Below are 17,958 nucleotides of genomic sequence, written 5' to 3' on the forward strand. Positions count from 1 at the left end.
TAGCCATTTTCCATTCCCTTTGCAGTAGATTATATTATTGTCAAACATGTATTGTTTCTTCTTGTCAAAGCTTCCATCTCTGTGGAAGGGTTATGCTTTCTCACCCCACTGAGGGTTTACCCTTAAGGCTGCCTTGGTAGGACTTAACCCTCAGTAGGACTTAGTTTGGCTAATGACATGTGAACAACAATGACACATGCTATTTCTGAGGAGAAGCTTCAATAGACATGGCCTGGTTTCGGCCATCTCTTTTTTCTCTTTGCCATGAGACCAATATGTCCCAGTTAGGGGTGCTCGTTCTGCCTTGGTCCCAGGGTGAAGAGGATATAGAAGCCAGCATAGCTCACCTACAAGGAACCAAACAGGAGCCAGAAATAAACGTTTCTCCAAGGTTGTTAGCCTCCAAAATGTTGGTTCTGTTTGTTACTGCATCACAATTTAGCTTGAACTCATATATTACAGCAGTTGCACTGTAGTCTCTCTCTCATTGGAGAGGTGAACCTTCATCAGAGGTTCTCATGTAAGGTTTTTAGGGTTTATCGTGTTGACTTTTTTTTTTTTTTAATTCAAAGATTTATAGAACATGTCTCATAACAAAGTCTGGATGTCTGGAGGTTTAAAATAATGCAAGCCGCTGGATCCAGCTTTCAAGAATCTTGAAGTATAATGTGGTTGGATACTGTATATTCCAGTAGCTATAAAACAAGGCAGACAATTGAGTGCTAAAGGAGAATGTCATTTTGATCATTGGTCAGCTGTGTTCATGTAGGTGTCCTTACTTTGTTATATGCCATCCTTAAGATGTTCTTTAAGTGTCATTGCTTTCCGTTAGTTAAGCTTATCTTTCCTTTTCTCTCTCCTCCTTAGCATGTATTTACTGTGCCATTTAGTTTGTAATATACGTTAGACTTCTTTATTCTCAATTTGTATTTTTAGTGAAACAATTTATACTGACTCATTTGTTAGTTTAGTGTATATGTCTTTTCTTTTGATATATATTGTAAACTCTAACTTCACAGATGACTTACCTTAAATTTTATCCCCATAATATAAATTACTACCATGTTATTGTAATAAAATTAAGCTCTTAGTAAATTATTGACTGGTTTCTTTGATTTTTTTCCTTCCGCAAGTTCTTAGTTCTTTTTTTTTTCATGATATATGAAGTGGAGTTCGTAGTTATTAGTCAACAAGCTCCTTTCCTTTTCCTTTTTATGGTGTGTTAAGGCTCTTCATGGAAGAACCGGTTTGTCTTGGCTTAGTAATACCTTATTTCAATTTGGAATAATTTCAAGTTGGCCTGTCTTGTATCAGGTCACGTGTCTAATAATCTGAGCGATATTAAGGAGATCTAACTTAGTTTTATGTTCCTAGTGACTACTCCTGTGGACCCTGAGTGAAACCAAAAGCTCCTCGAGGTCTGACTAGTAGTTTCTGGGTTAAGACAATATGGAATTAGCTGTTCCTTTCCTTTATGATTGAATTCAGCTATTTTCTATCTTGTTACTTCTAAACATCTTTCCACTTTGATTTCAAAAAACACTAGGTTAATTTATTATTAAAGCATCTTGGACCAAGGACTGACATTTTTTGGTCTGACACGCACAGAAAGAATTGGTCATCAGACTCAGGAAGTACTCAGGGAGCTGCCATGGTTTATTGGCAATGGTTTGCTTTTTAGGTTAGGTGGTGGGTTCGACAATAATATTAATTGTTGATATTAATATTATTTTTTTCTACAGATATGTTAAATATATTCTCTTGTATTTATTAAATAGTGCATAACCAAAAAGTTTTTTTTTTTAGTGTAAAATACAGTTAATGATGTTAAATGCATTCATTGCATTTATATTGGCAGAACTGAGTCACATTAGTCAGTTATTGCTGCAATTTTAATTTCTTCTTAAAACACCTTAGATGTTTTAATAGATAGTGCCCTCCTTTTTCAACAGGGCAAAGGATATATTTTTATGAAGATACTATTTATAGTACCTTGAGGTTTGGATGATCTTTATTTAAAGTGCAAGTATCAGTATAGTTTAAGATTTACCCAGAGAAATATTTTCTTTTGTTCTGCTACAGAGAAGTACCAGCGTTAATGTCTGGCTATTGATTGTAATTGTCCACTAGTCCCTTCTCTTTTTTGCAAGGAAATCCTGATAATTACATAGAGTCTGAAACATTAGTTCTCAGTCTGCTCAATCTGGCTGCTGTATCACACATAGTAGTCTCCACTTTGGAGTCAAAAACACATGGCTTTGAAGCTGACTTTGACTCATCTTGACAATTGACCTTGGGCATCAAAACCTTCTTGACTCCCAGTTTCCTTATGGGTTCAGTGCAGTCATTAACACCTGCTGTTTTGTTGTTTTGTTCACAGATTAGATATAAAATAATCTGTTAACAATGGAAGCTCCGTGAATTAAATTGAGCAGCATCTTTTCTTGTTCTAGGTGAAATTTCAAATACATTTCCTAGAGGAACAATGTTATGAATGAGATTTGAGTTATAGTATTAGAAATATAATTAACACATACTTCCGATAAATTATGAGTTAAAGAGGTCTTTAAAGAATGGGCAGAGTAGCCAGTCTCTACATTTTGTCTCTTGTGAAATGCATTGCAAGTGCCACATAAGAGTTCATTAACTTCAGACTCCGAAAGTGAACTTTTAAAATGTAATTTATCACCAGGTTAAGGACTGCTTAGATAAGCTTTCACATCAGACATAAAGTAGAATTTCTTGATAGGTGGTGGTACTTTTCAGGCAGACAAATGAGCCTTCCTTCCCACTTCTGGGAAATAAACTCACCTTCTGGAGTACTCTATTCTTCCTGACTATTCAACTAGGTAGTTCTAGCGTAGATTGGCCAAACATGGGACCTTGGCCACTGAGGTGGATGCCTGGCGCCCCAAACTAGACCGGTGTGAGTTTTCCTCGAGAATTTTTAAAATTATAACTATGGAATTGTCCCTCTTAGTGGCAGAGCTGGGAGTTAAGTGGAAGAAGGCAGATTTCAGGAAAGGAGAACAAAGCTAAACTGTAGAAGTAAACATTCTATCTTGTCCTGGTGGAGTTCATTTTGAGCTGATCCTAAAGCCCAGCTATTACTTTCCTGTTGCAGATTATTTAGAGTTAATATATCCCACCTTGCTCCAAGTGCCATTTATGTTACCTGCACGTTAAAGAGTGCTAAGTCATTTGATTGTTTATACTTGGAATATTTAAGAAGTCAGTGTCTTTGTCATGGGCAATTATAATAAATATAATTGCATAGTAGGGTAGCTGATACACGACATAGCTTTTTGAGAACAGTGGTAGAGTTATTCTCATCTCATAAAAGCAGAAACGTGTTAGACTAATTAAAGGACACTAGTGACTGTGTGTGTGTGTGTGTGTGTGTGTGTGTGTGTGTGTGTATAACGACTCTTTTGACAGTCTTGCTCTAATGCAAATGTCATATAACTTTTGATATTAAACCTTATAAACGAATGGATATTTGAGATGGTTCTAGTTATTAGAGTTGCCTTGAAGAACTGCTACCATTTATGGTTAGGAGCACTTGTAGGTAAACAGGTGGCTATACTACATACTCAGTTGGTAGCTATACCATGAGCATTGAGAGAGATGTTTCTATTTAAAGAGAGTTTTGCACTTTGGCATGATTATTAAATACATATGTTTGTGTTCTTTACTTGTAAAGGAAGATAGAATGACTTAATGCCTCTTTCCTCTTCAGTGGGTTATTGTTTGGGGAATTGAGATTTTATGTGACATCACTGTTGTAAACTCGACTTCCCTTTAGGAAGTATCAGATTTTCTTTCTCAGTAGTGGCATTCTGTATTGTTAGAACGTGTCGCAAAGAGCAAAAAAACACGTCTGCCGTTTGCGTTCTGCTTGCCAACTGGTTTGAACAGTTATAATATTTGTTTATTCTTGATGTGTCGGCAGCCAAAAGGAAAGTTTTCCTTTCTCCTTTGTGACTGTTATATAACTTAAACATCATTATATCAACAATGACTATTTATTCAGAATCTACTAGGTCCTGGGCGATACAAGGCCTCTGACACACAGTCTCTGCCTCAGAAGGACTTTTGTCATCTGGTGAGAAAGAAAAGTAAGGGATCTCAAAAAGAAGGAAGACACTAAAGTTCTATAAGTCAATTTTGAGATGGCAGTGTAAAGAATAAGGTCTGTAGGCATTTGGACGACAGGAGAATTTCCCGGGGCTTCAGCCATTGAGGATCCAGGAAAAGCAAGCGTGCGAGTAGGTCCCCCACTGGAAGGTGATAACTAGTGAGAGTAAGGGAAGATCATTAGTCAGAGGGCATGGTGTGGGCCCAAGTGTGGCGGTGGGTGGTAATGTGCCCACTGCTTTAGGAGAACAACAAGTGGACCAGGGGGGTTATTTGGCTGAGGGTTTTTTTAGTGGAAAATGGGGCTTGGAGAGGTGGAGGCCAGCTTTTAAATGAGTGGGCATCATGACGTTGGGCCCATAGGCTAAAGGTCACTTTTTAAAAACTGGAATGTCAATCTTGACTTTGCATTTTAACTCTAGGCAACAAAGACATCCTAGAAACAATGACCTTTTTTCTATTATGAGAATGTTCTAACAATGTTGGTAATTGTATTTTTATTTCCAATACATAAGGATTATTGTAAAAATCTCATAAGTGCTTTGAGTTATGATTGCAGGTGAACATCTTTATGAAGGCTTCCTTCTTCCTGAACAGAGCACTCACTCTGAATTTTAAGCTTGACTGGATCCTACACACTAGAAATAAACTAGATTGCCTCTCCTGTATGTGCTAGCTTTCTCTTCCTCTTTCATGTATCTTAGTGTATCTATATATGTCTGCATACACTCATAAGATTGCATTTTTCAGACTGCAGTATTATGAAGTTTACTGAGTTGCTCATATACACATAGGTTTTATATATGTATGTATAGTCATATAAAACAGCTGCTGTTCTTGGTGTAACAGCCAACGTATTGTCAGTTTGGCCAATATAATTGTTTGTAATACTTTCATAAGGAGAAAATTGATGTGCTTAAAAATACATATTCATTCACATGAATGTTTGAGGAAAGTTACCTATGAAGCGGATGTGTTCCTTTTGATCTCTACTGTAAAACTATAGTTGTTTTAACTGCTAGAAAGAGAAAAGGTTCATGACATGATGGCATGCTGGACTTTGATATTTATCATGTGATGGTAATGATGTCTCGGGAGCACAGAGTGAGGCATCTGGCAGCTGGAACAACAGTTAGGAGACACAGCCTCAGTGACTCTGGCATGAAGGGATGAATGCCTGGACCAGGAATGAGAAAAACGGTACAGATATGAAAGACACTAGGAAGCTGTCATCATACTTGTTGATTGCGAATTGTCAAGAGAGGGACAGAGCTCAGAGGATTCTAGAATTTAACTTAAAGTATCCAGGACAATAAGATTACCTTTACGAGGAATGTGAGAGCCAGAGAGATTTATTAGCTTTATCATCTAGGAGATAAGACCAACTTATGCCTATTCCTAAGAATAAATGTTAGGTGATAGGCTTATCTTGCACCTGCCTTTTTAAATTAAATTTATTGGGGTGACAATGGTTAATAAAATTATATAGATTTCAAGTGTACAATTCTGTAAAATATTATTTGTATATTGCATTCTTTGTTCACCGCTCAAAGTTGCCTTCTTTTTTTAAATTTTATTTTAAAATCTTTTTTTAGATTAGTTTCTTTAAATTTATTTTCAGTTATAGTTGACATTCTATATTATATTATATCCAGGTGTATAATATAGTGATTAGACATTTACATACCTAACGAAGTGATCACCCCGATAAGTCTAGTACCCATCTTGCACCATACAGTTATTATGATTTTGACTATATTCCTTATGCTGTACCTTAGCATACGCCCTTTTTGACCATAACTTGGTCTTCCAAGTAGAAGAACTCTTAGAGATCTTCAGAGAGAGATGAAGCATTTTATTTAGCTCCACACACCTGGTCACTTAATTGGCAGAGCTGGTATTAGGACAGGAGCTCTTGACTCCTGGTAGAGTTCTTTCTTCCATGCTGGTTTGGAGAAAATAGCATTTTAGAAAAGGCCCTTGATCTCATGGTAGATCTTATCTTTGGCTATCGAGTATTTTGAAGAAGTCCTGGCCTATAGAATGACTGGTTCTAAACAAGTATGAGAAAGTTGAACTCAAGAGATCTTCTCCAAAGTCAAGAAGGTTTTATTTGTAACTTAAAAAATTCTTCCTCTGTAAAAACTCCCTACACTCACTAGTAATCAACTTATTTCTTAACTATACCTCAGGACCTAGCAATTGTATGGTCTGTAATTTGCCAATTTCCAATTACTTAAAGTGACTTTTAAATATTTTTATTCCAAAATAATGTTTAGGGCACAATGTCCCAGATATAATGAGTATTTCCAAAATTCCTCTTACTTTTTTAAAAGTTGGTTTAATTGTGGCATAAATGAAATCATTTCAATTTTAAGCACTTTGTTCTGCTACTAATAAAATTTCTCTTGTATAATAAGAACATCAAAATCCAAGAATCCTAAACCAAAACCTTCAGGGTTTGTTTGTTTGTTTGTTTACTTATTTACTTACTTACTGCTTAAATAAGGGACTCAAACCATTCAATACCAATGAACTATTTCAGCTCTAAAATTCTTGTGATATTTTAACATTGAAAAGGATAATAGAAAAACTATGGGCCAGTTTGTCCACAGTTTGGGAGATTCTGATGAACTCAAAGGGCAAGACTTGGCATTAAGTGCCTACTCTATGTCAAGCACTGTGCCAAATGCTTTGCATGTATTACTACATAATATCTGTCCAGCAAACTCTATTAGGTGAGCATTTTATCCACCTCACTGCATATTATTAACCTACCCTAGGTCATATACAGTGTCAGGGATCTGATCCAAATCGGCTTTGACACCTGATCTCATCCTCATATCCAGGATCGCTCCTAATTCAAGAACTTTTCTACTAAAGAATAGAAATTAACGTACATCCATTGTTCAAGTATCTATCATAACAAGATTAATCCTTGCTTTATAAGTGTTTTTAAAAGGCCATATACCATTTTCTTGAAGTTGTTAAAGGCTGAAGTTAAAAAAAAAAAAAAAAAGCAGTAAAAGGCTCCTAAGCCTGCTATAAATCAAGAAAGCAAAGTTCCGCCTTAACCGACAGTGAACATGCTTATTGGTTAGGATTGCACTGGGTGACTCATTTCTTTTTTGCTGTGTTAGAGGGCCACACCCTGCATTCCAAAAACCTCTGCTGCCCTGCTACACTCGCGGTCTTCCTGCTGGAGCCTCTGGGGTTGGGCTCCGCGTCTCTGCTCACAGCTGTCCCCTCGGAGAGAACCCGCCTGCCGGCCCGCCGGTCTGCCAGCCCGCCCTCCAGGCGCTGGGCTCTGGAGCACGGCTGTCCTTGCACCCAGCCCCGCAGCCGGCGGGAGAGGGGCGGCGGGGAACCGCAGAGGCGCGAGCGCGCCCGGGAGCAGGGGCCGGGGGCCGCGCGCGGGCCGCCGACAGCGACCGCCTTCGCATCGCTTCTCGTGCAGGGACAGGCAGCACGCACCTGGGCGCGCGGAGGCCGCGCGCAAACTTAGTGCCCCAGGAACTTTTCCGGAGACTGCCTCTGGCGCGGAGAGACCGTAAGTGTTGCTGTGTCTGGGATGCAGCGGTTCATTAAAATGATGTCTGGGGCAGGCGTTGTAGCACTGACAGACGGTGGGACCTGGTTAAAAGCGAGGTGAAACAGCCTTTCTTGCCTTAAACAAATGCAATCGTTGCCATTCCCTCTACTAGGGCGAAGTAAAGGGAATCTTAGTTTGTACTGGATCTCGCTTTGGTGATAAAATGAGCAGGAGCTGCTTACACCTGAGCATGCTCACAGTGTAGTTGCTGAAACAGTGGGACAGGATGTAGGGAAGCTACATCAACAAACGCTCTAAATTTTCTGGGGTGCTTTTGAAAGCCAAGGATCAGGCGGTGGTTTCAGTTTGGAATTATAAACTGTGCTAATGGAGGTTTTTGAGGGAGTGGGATTGTCTTTACCGTTTGTTACTAAGTTTTAGGGAAATACTCACTTTCTCAAACTCCAGTCCCTGTACAAAACAAAAGATTCTTTAGTCCAGTGGACCCCAACCTTTTTGGCACCAGGGACCTTTGCTCTTATGAAAATCTAATGCCTGATGATCTGAAGTGGAGCTGAGGCGGTGATGCTAGTGCTGGGGACCGGCTGCAAATACAGGTGAAGCTTTGCTTGCTCTCCTGCTGCTCACCTGCTGTGCCACCCAGTTCCTAACAGGCCACGGACCCGTACCAGTCTGGGCTGAAGGGTTGGGGACCCCAGTTTTAGCCAACTTCTTTGGTTGGTTAGGAGTGAGATGTGTGCTCAGTGCCAGAAGGAAGCACGTGCTCCTCATGTTTTGGAATGAGCATTTTCTCCACAGCCATGCTTTCTATTTATTGTGGTCAGGTAATTGCTCTTGTGGAATTTGTGGAAATAAATACACTGAGAAGAATACACAGTACTTGCTTTTTTTAGTTTTATTTTTTCCTATTCGTGTTTGCTATCTGTAGTTGTTTCTTAAGTTGTACCACTGTGAGAACTGGGACACCTCAGGTCTATTCCCATTCCACTCTTAAGCCTATTGAGTTATCATTTAAATTTATGTAGAAGTCAGTGAGCTTCTTTTAAAAAACCTGCTTTTTGAATAAGAAATTAGGAGTGCATAGAGATTTGTATGGTGCAAGTAAATTATTTTCTTGCAAGAGGTTGGGGGAGGTGGGGAACAGGAGAAGCAGAATCTAGTGATTGTTGCAGTTTTACTAAAGACAAAGACTTACACAGTGCAAGAGACACATATCACCATCAGAAACACTGTTCTGGAAAGTCAGGCTGAAGACATCTTGGTAGCATAAAGGATGATAGGAAAATTGTAAACCAACTTTGGACGTAATAAATATCTAAGTTATGAACTTAGGAACAGTATCATACTTTCTTCATTTCTGAAGATATAGACTAATGCAGTAGACAGGCTCTGTAACATAAAGAGTAAAGTTTTTTGCAGCTAACTTTTTTAGGTCTGTGAAGGAAACTTCTCTAGAAAGAAATCACTTCTAAATGGAATAATTAAAAATAATTTGTTAGACCATTTAATTAGTTACGTGTTGAACTAGTAACACTGTTTCCAAGCTTGTAGGCTAATTGTTAAGTTCAGGTGCTCTGAGTTTAATTGTTTAGGTGCCTCTGTGATAGGTAACAACTTGGAATCCCCCTCCCTGCCCTGTTTTTTTTTTTTGTTTGTTTGTTTTTTTTTTTGAGAAACACCCAATGATGTTGAGAGAAATGACCTTAAGTCTACTGGGGTAATTGGAAAGCCCCCTCATGTGGTAAGAATGGGAAAATATTATATTTCTAAGATGTCTAAAATCTAAAGGCATAATTAAATTTGGATTTTGATTCAAGTTTCACCCTAATAATTGTAATAGAAGCCAACATTTAAGAGCCTCCTTTTATCAGGCACTGAGATTCTTTGTACCCACTACCTCATTTAATTTTCACAATAATGCTGAGAGGTAGAGGTATTATTATCTCTGTTTTATAGTTGAAGAAACAGTCTCAGCAAGGTTACATAATCTCCAAATTTCACAGCTAGTTAATTTAATTTACACTAGACATTAGCATTTAAGGTTTGTAATATTTCCCATGTGGCTCCAATTGCTTCTAACAAAGTAGTGTTGATTTTTCTGTGTAAAATAATCCAGAGGAGGTTCTTGGTTAAAAGCAGATTTTTAAGTGATTTTAAAAGCCCCAGTGCCAAAATATCAAATTTCAAGGAATAATGCATTTACTCTGGAAGCTTATGGTTTTCAAATATTAACTAAGTAAGCCCTGTTCTTGATGAGCCTGTCAATATGGCCGCCTCATATTTGCTGATTTGGGGTGACTTTCTCCTCCTTTTTTTCCCGAAGCTCTCTTAGTTCTAGACGTGCATATTCTTCTTGCTCTGTGAAAAGTGCAACTCAGGTATTCTCTAATTGTAAAATCAAGCAGCTCGGTCCATGGACTTCCAGTAGTTGAATTCTCTGTGTGTGAATGCACACCTGCAGTATTTCCTGTGCTGTGTAAAAGGATTTTAAGTTTCTGTTAGCACTTCGGTTAATGTTGAATCTGCTTGTTTAGAATGCTGAGGTCATGAAAGGCACAGTCTGTGAGCGCTAAAGCTTTTCTTGTTAGATGGAAGTTGAAAAGTCTCCATGTGTCCCAGCAGAGGCAGCCAGTTCTGAGAGAGTCCATCTGCTGGATCATCTGTTAGGGGCGTGGTGGGGGGGGGCGTCATAATAAAATCAAACAATGCCACCTTCTTTGAAGACCATGGACTACAGCATCTATTCCAGGGTCAGGTATTGCTCACACCCCCACCTTATCATTCTCACCATCTATTTGACACAGAACACCCACCCACCGACCTTCTCAGGCAAAACAGAGATGCTGTGGCCTCCTCCTTACACTTCTCTAAATCCTAGCTGCTTCAAGAGTGCCTTGAGTTCTTGAGGATGTTGAAAGAACATGCCAGGGCGATGGTAAAACCACTTGGGGATAATCTTGGGGAAATCTTGGAGAGGAAGAAGTGTACCTAATTTTCAAAACCAGAAACTTTAGATTCAGAATTTATGTCTAGCAGAATTGTAAATCACATTTTTGAAAAGATGGATGGAGATCACTTAGAAAATATGGTAATGATCAGTATCTAGCATCACTCATCTCCAACTGACCTCATTTCTTTTCTGATAGTTACTGGACAGGTACATCAACATTGCTATAGACATGACGTGTCTGCCTCAGCAAAACATTTAACAAAGTGCTTTGTGTTCTTTACTCAAGTTGAAAAGTGGGTTGGACAGCAATAGATAAGTGGGTTTGCATCTTTTCATACCCAGTGAGGGATGATCAGTAGGATGATGTCAGACTTGAGCAAGGTGCATTTGATACAGCTGGGGAAAAATCTTCACACATTAGTAGAGATAAGAGTATTTAGAACCAAAAAGTTGATAACCTCATAGTTCTTTGAAGCACTGTAGGCAGCGGTTAAGAACAGGGACTTTGGAGCCTGACCTTGGGCACGTTATTTGAGTGCTCTGTGCCTCTGTCTCTTCATACCACCTCATAGGCTGTTGAATACGTTGAAGGATTAAATAAGCTAACTCATGTTAAGTGCTTAAAAACAGAGCTTGATGGTAAATTGTATGTGTTAGATGTTAGTCTTTTGTCTTTGCTCCTGCTTTTACTTCTTGATGGGCAATCTTGTGCACATTTCTGGGTTTGTGTTTAAATGTGTGTCTGGAATGGGGTAATCATGTTTTGGAGAGGGTCTAGAAACTGTTTGAACCGTAGTTGAAGACTCTGGGGATGTATACCTTAGTGTAAAAGCCGAGAGACAGTACTCACAAAGTGAAGTGAAATAGCACAGGTCACATTCTGAATTTTGTACATTTCACCCACTCTAACAAGTGCTTTCTCTTAAGGAGATGTAGCTTAGTGTAAGAGGACTCTCCACTAAACTGGGATTTAGAAGAGTTCTTTCCTGATAAAAGTACAGTCTTTAACTACTTATATGATCTTAGGCAATTAGCTTAGCTCAGTGGTTCTCCTCTTCAGGGGACATTTGGTAATGTTCATACATTTTTGATTGACACAATTGGAGTAGGGAGGTGTGCCACTGACATTTAGTGGGTAGAGGCCAGGGTCGCTGTTAACATCCTGCAGTACATAGGACAGCCCCCACGACAAAGAATTATGCTGTACAAATGTCAGTAGTGCTGAGGTTCAGAAACCCCGGCCTAACTCTTCGATATGGTTTTCTATTTGTGAAATGTGAATACTAATCTTTGCTTCTGCAATACCACAAAGTCACTTTAAGAGTATATTTTGAAAGGCTTTTGAGAGTTAATGTGTTCTGAAGTCTGCAGATGTACACAGTATATACACTTTATCAGCAGCAGCACAGTAAAATCTCATTTGTTCCATTCCCTGGAGGAATGTGCTACAGTGGTTTGAGAGTAAGATGAGCCTGTGCTTGAATCTCAGCCCTACTGATTTAACCTGTTCATGTGATTTGGGGCAAGTTTCTTTATCCATGAAAACCTAATCCCTATTTCACGGAGTTTGGAGGAATAAACACAGTGTGTATAAAAATCTTGTAGCACAGTCCTTGGGCATAGTTGTAAAATATTGTTTTTTAAATTAAGTTTCTTTTTTTGGGGGGTGGGTAATGAGATTGAGTGGTGCTTATTAAAATGCAAGATTTGGAAAGAGGATGAATAAAGAAATTAGATTTGTTACTAGTCAAAAGATGAAAAACAAACAGGCTTCTTGTCTTCAGAGTTTAAGAGAGGTAAATGTCTTTGGAAGTGTAACTTTGGCTTTGTAGGGAGGGACCATAGTATGCACTAGGCTGAGAGACACCTGTTGGAGGGGGAATGAATTGCATGGAAAACAAGAGTCATGTACTTTATATTAGTGTGGAACTGGACAAGAATATAACCTCTATGTTTGTGAATTGCTCCACTATAAAACCTTGTAATGTTTGTTCTTAAGCAGTGTAATTTGCTTTATTTTTTCATCCTATGCTTAATATTATGGTCTCTTAATATATTTTCCAATGCCTTAAGACATACGTAAGCAACACACTCAGCCAATGTATGAGCAGATGTGTCAACTTTGCAGTCTTAGTGAGTTCCTGTACCCTCGCAGCCTCGCCCCAGAAGATGAAGCAAAGCTTTCATGTGATCATTCTTCCCATCACCTCCACTCATTTATCACCTGTGGAACTGGGAGTCTGGAGACCATGCACAAATCCCACTTTTCCTGTTGCTGTGGTAACCTACGTAGCAAGTGGCATGTAGCATACCCATCAGAGCAATTCAAAGTTAATGTATTTAACTTTAGAGTGTGATGGTTTTGTGGTAGGGCTTGGATGGAAAATCCCCGAGTATGTACAACCCCTCACTGTCTACTTTGTAAAGGCAGAACATTTTGCAGCTCTGTTCATCTTCCAAGAATGTAGCAGTGAGAGAGACCAACAATGAAAAGTTCTCTGCCTCAGGAAGAGACTCTTATTCAGGTTAAGAATTGAAGTTAGTGATTTTCTTTAAAAAGGATTACTCTTAATTTTCTTTCTCAAGGTCCCTACTGCATTTGCACTGAGTTGTTTAAATCACATGTAAACACGTGCCTTGGGTCCTCAAGTGGAGCAGGTGTTGGTACCCCTACCCCCAGCAGCTTGCCTCTCTGTGGGCTTCTGGAAAACTTTCCTCTTGGAGCAGTGGGGAGAATTCATGGCTGCTTCACACCACTGGAATGGTGGCAGCTCCAAGGTGAAGTGCAGCAGCCACTGCCTAAGTGGCATGTAGAATGGAAATGACTTGGTGATCAAAACATACTTCGAGAAATTTATAACACAGACTAAGCCCTGTTAGTGCTTCGAAGCCTTCATTAACCTAACCTTCAAGCTTACTCAACTCTCTTGATTGTACAGAAGTAGAAGGTGATGTTCCACACTGTCACAGTCTCAGGCTGCCCCAGAGTTGCTGGTTAAGCAATATTGACAAAAATTCAGTGATTCTAACGAGAATGCTGAACTGGTTACACAAAATTGCATACTTCTATAGGATCAGAAGGCAAGAGTTTGATACTCAAGCCAAGCCAAAGTCAAGTTAATAATAAACTAAAAGAGATAATAGACAAATTACAATTTTAGATGGTGCCAGTGATCACAATTCTTGACCCAATAGATGATTTCTCCACTTTAGGTATATCCCAGTCACTTTGATTTCTCAGGTATGGATGAGACTAGAAAATTCCATGAGCATCTAAAAGTGTTGTTGAAAGTGTTCGGAGGCTGATTGTGTATTTGCAAGGCTCCCGGACATCAGCTTTGTGAAATTCTGCAGTATTTTGTACTAAAATCCCAGGTTCTAGACTCGTGCTAAATCAACAGATCTAAAGATAGATTTCTTTGCATTTTGTAATTAGAGTGTTACCAAAAGGACCAAACACATTTTAGACAAAGAGGGAACAAAGATTTAAAATGTCCAAGTACAGTGGAACAATATATCTGATAACCCGTGTCATAGGTCTATTAGCTTGTATTTTTAAAAGAGTGTAAGTTTGGCATGTAATGAATTCTTTAATATACTTCTTTAAATATAGGTCGTGGGTGTGGTTTCCTTTTTTTAAAGTGGTCCCTCCCCCTTCCCCAAAATTCCTAAAGCATTCATTTCACTGTGGAATTATTGGCCCCTACCATAAGTGTGGTTTGTGTGTACCACATGAGGGTCAACTCAAGATCCCTTCCCCTTTCTGACTTGGAAAAAAAGCTCGATCTCCAAAAGAAACTATAAAACGCATGTATAATGAATGGACTACAGCAAAGATAGACAAAATAAGTAAAGAGATTAAATAGCTTCTAGGGCAGAATTATAACTTGGTTAAAGGTACTAACATGTTATCCTGAAAGGGAATTTGTTTGAAGAGGAATTTAGAAAGTGGAACTTGGAGACTGGGGTGAGAGACCAAGTTTGAGGTCAACTTGGCCGGCCTACAGGAGGCAGTGTAGCGTGAATAGGTCTCCACATGGATCTTAGCCCTGTGGTGGGGCTGCCTGTAGGCTTCAACACCGAGCTGTTAGGTTCCAAATCTGGCTTAGAGTATGGCTTTGCTCTAGTCACTGAATAATGCTTAGCCCACCTTAACCTCACAGTGCAGGGTGAAGTCACATAGGAAGCCAAAAAATATATTTCTGTTCCATGCCACTATGCATCCTTCTGATTATAATTTGGACTCCTTGTGTAATCATGCCTTTGGGAACACATGATCAGCAGATAGCAGCATCTAGTCTACATGATGGTTTATATTTCTCACAACAAGGTATTAAATGGGTATTTTTAGTTTAATATCACCATGAGCATAGTTAGTATACACTATCTTCTGATTATCATGTTTAGGAGTTTCTAAGAATAAGGGCCAGCCTTGGACTGTGAGGATCCACCAAAGTGATAGTACATTGCAAGGACCAGCTGGCTTCCCCGGTGTAGTCTTTTCTATTTGACTTGCAGCATAAGAGTGTGATGACCATAAATATTAGTATCTTTTTTTTTTTTTGTATTGAGAAAATATTGAGAAGAAAAATGAGTGTCACTGAGTGCTTAATCATGCCGATAATGTGTTATGTTCTGTGAGTGACTCATGTAAGCATGAGTAAAGCAACCTAGAATGCGTTATCATAGTTACAATTACAAGGCTAACTAATACCTACTTTGCTAGTTAGCATATCCTATAATTCTCATTTAAATTGCATGAATTACCAAACAACTACAAAAGTTCCCAATTAAAGTAATTTATAACCAAAATTTCATGGTAGAAGTTTTCACTGTGGTTTTGTATTTCCAAGATTCCTGTAGATTTATGAAGTATACTTTTCTTTGGTTCTCAGAATAATACGCCCAAGTCTTTTAGGACTTTGAGTTCAGAAACTGTGATACTTTTAAACTGTATTCATATAAGACTGTCCTTTTAATATTCTTCTATTCCCATTAACATACCAAAATGGTTTCCTGCCTTATTTACTGTGGATAGTGATTTTGTACTGCTGAGCAATTGTTTGATAAATATCAATCTAGCGACCTGGGAGAGTCACCTGTTTAAATCTTTAGCATTTACTTCTAGAAGCAAAATTCTCAAAAGAGTCAGGTGCATGATGTCATTTACTTTGATTAAGTCCATGTAAATGTCAGGGATGTGAAAGTAAATGTTTCTAACCCAGAATCTAGATAGAAGGGAATGCCTTTCACAGGTTTAGCAGTGCCAGGATAGATAGAAGATTGTCTTCTGTGAACCACATTGTCCCAGTTGGTCTCTAGGGGAATCCCCTTGGAAGGAGCAGAAGGAGTGGATGGGGACTGTTCGCTGGGGCTTAAGCAGGGGATTATTTCCACTGGGTTGAAGAATAGGGAAAACAAAGCAAGAATTCTAATGTTATCTCTTTCCACAGAGAGTGCCTCCCCTTACTGGGTCTGTACCTCTCCGCAACCACCACCATTTCCTCCACACCTCTTCATTCTCAAGCTGCTGTGCTCAAAGCACTTTTATTTTCTGAAAATTTGTTAACCAGGTTATCGGAGTAAATTGTGTATCTGTGTGGGCAGGGGTCAGGTAGGTTAGGGTGCTGTTATATTTTTAAACTGTGGATAGAATGAATAAAAGGGCTAATACTCTATGCTTCTCTGTATACCCACCCATTCCTCACCAAAGTCCACAAAAACACCACCAGTAGCAGAAGTCTTCCCTCACAATAGAGTTGACCATACGCTAGACCTTTGCTGTCCAATACAGTAGCCACTAGCCACATGCAGATGTTTAATTTAAGTAAAAATTAAGTTACATTAAAATTTAATAAAATTGAAGATTCCATTTCCTAGTCTCACTTACCACACTCAGATGTTCAGCGGCTGTGTGTACCTGTGGCTACGATGTTGGACAAAGCAGGTACGGAACATTTCCATCATCTCATTCGGGGAAGACTTTTCAGCCTTCAGGAAAATATATGTTGACATCGAATCCATTTTCCAGGAATTTGTATATAATCCAAAACATTTCTGGAGTTAAATGTTGGCTCTTTTGGGCCAAATGAAGATATATTATTGGAAATTCTAAGTTTCTTCAAGTTTAAACTTTGGACTGTAGCAGAGCATGACGGGTTGTGGGAATAGCTAGAGTGAATTATCAGCACATGTGTATGCGTCTATTGTATTATAACGGGTTAGTCTGAGTAGTAAAAAAGAGGGAATTTAGTGAAGTTACTTCCACAGGTGATGGTGCAGCAGGGAGCCCAACAGGGCACATTGATAAACCTAGAGAGCTTAGCCACACAGGAAGTCATTGCCAGCCTCTGCATCGAGCCACAAATAGAAGAAGCTGTGTTTTGGAGGAGCCTACTATTGGAGATGGGGCAAATAGGCACTGAAGTCACAAAGGAGATCTAGAGATGTCAACCAAGAGGGAGGTGAGAAATGCTCCTGGAAGCTGCTCCATTCCCTCTGTCCTCTAGTCTTCTGCCACTGCCTCCCAGCAGGTCGATTCCCTGTGATAACGCACAGCAAAACTGGAGACCAGAAATGATGATCTGTGAGCCCTCAGGCCCAGGGCTAATGCAGCTGGTGTCTGTTCAGCTGAACACATTATGTATAATGTGAGCTCCTAACGCCGCCCCCTCCTTAAGCATGCAGAATCAAGCACTTCTTCATACATCACTTAGCAGTTTGCATTAAATATGTTTCTTTCCCGTGGCCCACTGCATGGCAGAGAGATTGTTGTGGTGCCAGGCCCGTGGAACTTGTTAAAAATCCACGCTCTAGAACTTGCTGAAAACCCATCCTTAGGGTGCCAGGGAAAGCTGTTGAAGGGGAGGTGTCTAACTGGAGGCGCTCCACTACAGAATTGTTACCAGACTGGTGCTGGAGAAGTTGCACATGCCCTAGGAGCCTGCGGAGGGAGCGCAGCAGAATCAGGAATTATAACTCCTTCCTCCTGCCGTGTTTTTCCAGCATCCTCTGCCGACAAAACTTAACAACACCATGCTGGATAGCAAGTGAAGAAGAAAAACTAATGGGCTCAGATTTATTTTTTCAGATCAGGTGGTAAAGGGTGAATTTGTAACTGAGAGGCAGTAAATAGATAACTGATACAGGGAGGAAAAATGCCACCCTTCTCCACAGATCCTTTATTTTTATTGCATCAATCAGGCAATTGCACATGATGTATATATATTCAGATGATTTTAATTTTTTTTTCCCTCAATGGTACTTCATCAGGTCCCTCAGACTTTTAACATTGTATGGTTTGAAATCCATAGAGTGA

General features: G+C 39.4%; 1 protein-coding gene across 3 annotated transcripts in view; it reads left to right on the top strand.

Annotated features, from left to right (window-relative positions):
• SGMS1 (sphingomyelin synthase 1) overlaps positions 1–17,958 on the top strand; it is a 266,110-nt gene that overhangs the window by 162,562 nt on the left and 85,590 nt on the right. Inside the window, exon 1 of one of the 3 annotated variants that reach the window (XM_011361626.2) lies at positions 7,287–7,687. The exons of the other annotated variants lie outside the window; for them this stretch is intronic. The gene's annotated coding sequence lies outside the window, so the exon portion shown is untranslated. Of the gene's footprint in view, positions 1–7,286; positions 7,688–17,958 lie in introns of those variants that run through there. 3 annotated transcript variants of the gene reach the window in all.

Source organism: Pteropus vampyrus, unplaced genomic scaffold (genome assembly GCF_000151845.1).
Source record: "Pteropus vampyrus isolate Shadow unplaced genomic scaffold, Pvam_2.0 Scaffold68, whole genome shotgun sequence".
Taxonomy (NCBI): domain Eukaryota; kingdom Metazoa; phylum Chordata; class Mammalia; order Chiroptera; family Pteropodidae; genus Pteropus; species Pteropus vampyrus.